We start from the raw sequence: 5,617 nt of genomic DNA, 5'->3' as shown, positions 1-5,617 counted from the left end.
TCCTAGAGTCACTGGCTTTTTTACTATGCTTAAGATACAACAAACTTATCTACCAGTAGAAAACCAGTTACATTTCTCCACTGCCTGCCACTTAACACCAATCACTATTATAAAGAAGGATGAAGGAATTTAGTAAAAGGTGGTCCCCAGACTGTTAGAGCTGCAAAGCATATGCTCCTCCTTCTTTTTGTCATTCTTTCAATTGTACACCACTTCATCTTGGAGATTTGGAGAAGAAAATAGGAGGTGTAAATCATCTTTTGATAAAATAGCAAACATATTATAAATCATAGGTTGGCCATTTTCTTTCTTCTTTTTTTTTTTTTCTGGTAAAGACACAGATAGTAAATATTTTCAGCTTTATTGAACATAGAGCCACTGTCCTTCCTGCTCCACTCTGCCATTATAGAGAAAACATCATAGATAATATATAAATGAATGAATGTGGCTGTGTTCCTATAAAACTTTGTTGACAAAAACAATGGATGGGTCAGAGTGACATTTGGCCCATGGGCTGTAGTTCCTCATCCTCTGCCCCAAAGTAGATCAACTTGGCAAAGCTGTTTTCTTCTAATCTGAAGAATACTCTGCCCTCATTTATCTTTGCTCCTTGGCCTTAGAAGATGGTCATGATAAAGGTGACAGATGATGTGAAAACTAAAACAAAACAAAACAAAACAAAACAAAACAAAAAACTATTGGGCAAAAGTGTACAGATGGAGGAGAAAGTTAATATTTATTCAACCACTCCTGTACTTCTAACAGATTTTACAATGACTAGCTTAAGACAGACAGACCCTCTCCTTCCTCCTGCATGATGGCTCAAAAAGCAGAGGTTGGCCACCATAAACACAGCATATCCTTAACTATAAAAACCTGCTTAAGAGAAGCACTCACATAGATTCTGCCCACACAGCACTCCTTTCTATGAAGCTCTTCTCATGGTGGTGGTTTGGTTGTGTATAAGGTGGCCATTGCAGAGTGAAGTGAAGAATAAGCAATAATGCTAATGGTGATGACAAAGAGAAGTGAAAATGCAGCAAAGCATAAACTTGCATCTGACATTTTCTACTACATTTCGCCTCTCTGCAAATACACTTTGTATGAAGCACTGTGGAGGGATAAGGAGATGGAGAGTGGCTGTTTCAGAGCCTGGTATAGATTTGATGCTCAATAAATGTGAATGAAGAATGGAAGAATGAATAAATCCATGCATAAATGGATAGACGGATGGGTGGACTGATAAGGAAGGCACGTTCAGGATAACTGGATTACAATCTGGTGTCTGCCACAAAACTGTCTATGCAACCCTAAGCAAATCATGTCACTTCCATGGGCTTAAATTTCTTTGGGAGATTGAGGTGTTTAGGCTAAATGTTTTCTAAGATCCCTTTAATCTCTGAGTTTTAAATTCGGTATCTTAATTGGTAGTGGGCCAGAGAAGGGACTTTCCCTTCTGCCAGTCTTCACTGTGCCTGCCTCCACCTTCTGGGGCAGCTCTCAAACAGGTGTATTATAAGATCCTCCTTGCAGCAATGCCTATCTCCACCCAGAATTACAACTCTGACTCTACTCTCGTTACCTATTCTCTTTAATGTGGATGAAGACCTCCTGCTTCTGGTTATTCAGGATTCTCGTAAGCTCCTCTTTTACAAAGGCTGAGCATCTGAGCACAGGAACATAATTTGAGGAGTGTGCACAGCCTGCCTGATTGGAACCACTCTCCTGCAGAACCTGTGGTCCATCCCTCCCTGTGTACATGGGTTGTAGGTTCCTTTTCCTGTACTCCAGCTTTCACTCCCTCTCACGGCTTTTCTCTTGTCTTGAAGATAATTTTAAAAAATCTTATTACTAGTGCAATACATGTTTTTTGTAGAAAAAATAGAAAAACAAGCAAAAATTAGGTATGTTTGTAAAATGATAATCCAATGCGAGTTACTATCAACTCGTTGTATATCCTTTTGGATATTTTTTCATGCATACTGCAACCTGATTTTTTTCTTTTCTTTGTTTTCCTCCTCTCCCTTCCTTCCTTCCTTCTTTCCTCCCTCCCTCCCTCCCTCCGTCCCTCCCTCCCTTCCCTTCCTTCCCTTCCCTTCTATTCCTTCTTTCCTTCCTTCCTTCCTTCCTTTCTTCCTTCCTTCCCTCCCTCCCCGCTCGCTCCCTCCCTCCCTTCACTCCCTCCCTCCCTTCACTCCCTCCCTCCCTTCCTCTTTCCTTCCTTCCTTTCTTCCTTCCTTCCTCCTTCCTTCCTTCCTTTCAGTTTCAAGTTCAATAGTCTTAAGTATACCCACACCATTGTGCAACTAATTTCCAGAACTCTTTTTATCTTGCAAAACTGAAACTCTGTGCTTATTATATGATAACTCCCTATTTCCTCCTCCTCCCAGGCCCTGGCAACCACCATTCTACTTTCTGTCTCCATGAATTTGACTACTCTAGGTGTCTCATATACTTAGATTCATACAGCACTTGTTTTTTGTAACTGCCTTATTTCTGTTTTGCATAATATCCTCAGTGTTCATCTACGTTGTAGTTCATGTCAGAGTATTCCTCCTTTTTAAGGCAGTATAATATTCCACTGTATGTATAAATAGGAGTAACACAGAGATTTTGCAGGCTTGGTTCCAGACCATCTGAATAAAGCAGATATCACAATAAATTATCACACAATATTTTTAGTTTTCTAGTGTGTATAAAAGCTATGTTTACACTATACTGTGGTTTAAGTGTGCAACAACATGTGATATGGTTTGACTGTGTCCCCACCCAAATCTCAACTTGAATTGTATCTCTTATAATTCCCATGTATCATTGGAGGGACCCAGGGGGAGGTAATTAAATCATGGGAGCTGGCCTTTCCTGTGCTATTCTCATGATAGTGAATAAGTCTTACAAGATCTGATGAGTTCATCAGGGGTTTCCGCTTTTGCTTCTTCCTCATTTTCTTTTGCTGCCACCATGTAAGAAGTGCCTTTTACCTCCCACCATGATTCTGAGGTCTCCTCAGCCATGTGAAACTGTAAGTCCAGTTAAACCTATTTTTCTTCCCAGTCTTGGGTGTGTCTTTGTCAGCAGCATATATAAGGACTTATAAAACATGTGTGTAAAATAACAATGTACATACATTAATTAAAAATACTTTATTGCTAAAAAATGCTAATGATTATCTGATCCTTCCAAGAGTTACTAATGTAATGTTTTTTCTTGTGGAGGGTCTTGCCTCAATGCTGATGGCTGCTGACTCATCAGAGTGGTGGGTGCTAAAGTTTGGGGTGGCTGTGGCAATATCTTAAAATAAGACAACAGTGAAGTTCACTGCAATTGATTCTTCCTTTCAGGACATATTTATCTGTAGAAAGCTGTTTGATGGCATTTTCCTGACAGTAGAATTTCTTTTATATTTGGAGTCAATCTTCTCAAACCCTGCTGTTGCTTTATTAACTAAGCTTATGTAACATTCTAAATCCTTTGTTATTTTAACGATGTTTACAGTATCTTCACCAGGAGTTGATTCCTTCTCAAGAAATCCCTTTCTTTGCTCATCCATAAGAAACAAGTTTTCCTCTTTCAAAGTTTTACCATAAGATTATAGTCACATTCTTTAGGGTCCAATTCAAATTCTAGTTCTCTTGCTATTTTCATCACATCTAGAGGTCTTGAGCCCCTCAAAGTCATCCATGAGAGTTGGAAACCTCTTGCAAACTCCTGTTAACGTGGATATTTTGACTTTGTTACATAAATCACAAATGTTCTTAATAGCACCTACAATGGTGAAATATTTCCAGAGGTTTTCAATTTATTTGGCCTAAATCCATTAGATGAGTCACTATCAGTGGCATCTATAGCCTTATGAAATGTGTTTCTTAAATAATCAGACCTGAAAGTTGAAATTATTCTTTGAGCCATAAGCTGCAAAGTGGATGTTATGTTAATAGGTATGAAAACAGCATTAATCTCTTTGTACATCTTCATTGGAGCTCCTGGGTGACTAGGTGCATTGTCAATGAACAGTAATATTTTGTAATAAATCCTTTTTTTTCTGAGCAGTAGGTCTCAACGGTGGGCTTAAAATATTCAGTAAACCACACTGTAAACCAATGAGCTGTCATTTAACCTTTGTTGTTCTATTTATAGAACACAGGTAGAGTATATATAGTATAATTTTTAAGAGCTCTAGGATTTTTGGAGTGGTTTATGAGCATTGGCTGCAACTTAAAGTCGTGAGTTGCATTACCCTTTAACAAGAGCATAGGCCCATTCTTTGAAGCTCTGAAACTCAGCAGTGATGTCTCTTTAGCTATAAAAGTCCTAGATGACATCTTCTTGAAATATAAGGCTGTTTGGTATACATTAAAAATCTGTTGTTTAATGAAGCTACTTTCATCAATTATCTTAGCTAGATCTTCTGGATAACTTGCCATAGCTTCTGTATCAGCACTGTGACTTCATATTGTACTTTTCTGTTGTGGAGATGTCTTCTTTTCTTAAACTTCATTAATCAAACTCTGCTAGCTCCAAACTTTTCTTCTGCAGCTTCCCCACCTCCCTCAGCCCTCATAGAATTGAAAAGCATCTTCAGTCCTAGGGCCTTGCTCTGGATTAGGCTTTGGCTTGAGAGAATGTTGTGGTTGGTTTGATTTTCTATTCATACCATTAAAACTTTCTCCATATCAGCAATAAGGTTGTTTTGCTTTCTTATCATTTGTGTGTTCACTGGAGTGGCACTTTTAAAATTTCTTTCAAAACTTATTACTATGCATTCACAATTTGGCTGTTTGGAACAACAGACCTAGCTTTTGGCCCATTTCAGCTTTTGACATACTGTCCTCACTAAGCTTAATCATTTCTAGCCTTTGATTTAAAGTGAGAGACACGTAACTCTTCCTTTCACATGAACTTTTTGCAGCCATTGTAGGGTTACTAATTGGCCTAATTTCAATACTATGTGTCTCAGAAAATAGGGCCATCTGAGGAGAGGAGAAAAAACAGGGGAGTGGCTGGTTGGTGGAGCAGCCGGAATACACAAAATGTGGGTTCATTAAGTTTGCCATCTTGCATGGGTGAGGTTCACTGCACCTCAGAACAATTACAATGGTAATGCCCAAGGTGACTGATCACAGATCACCATAATTATAATTAAAAACTTTGAAATATTGTGAGAGTTACTAAAATGTGACAGAGACAGGAAATAAGCACATGCTGTCAGAAAAAAATGGTGCCAGTAGATTTGCTCAACTCAGAGTTGCCACAAACTCTTGATTTTTAAAAAATGGAATATCTGAGAAGCACAATAAAGCAATGTGCAATAAAGTGAGTTGTGCCCTATTACATTTTGTTTTTCCATTCTTCCATCAATGGGCACTGAGTTTGCTTTCATGTTTTAGCCGTTGTGAATAATGCTACTATGAACATGGGTGTACAAATATCTCCTTGAGATTCTGCTTTCTGTTGTTTTGAACATATACCAAGAAGTGAAATTACCAGATCATATGGATTTTCTTTCCTAACATTTCTGAGAAACGGTTATGCCGTTTTCTGCAGCGGCTACACCGTTTTACATTCCTACCAACAGTCCCCATTTCTCCACATCCTCACCAACACTTGTTCTTTTCTG

Source organism: Mandrillus leucophaeus, unplaced genomic scaffold (assembly GCF_000951045.1).
Source record: "Mandrillus leucophaeus isolate KB7577 unplaced genomic scaffold, Mleu.le_1.0 Scaffold1503, whole genome shotgun sequence".
Taxonomy (NCBI): Eukaryota; Metazoa; Chordata; class Mammalia; order Primates; family Cercopithecidae; genus Mandrillus; species Mandrillus leucophaeus.
This window is presented reverse-complemented; position numbering follows the sequence as displayed.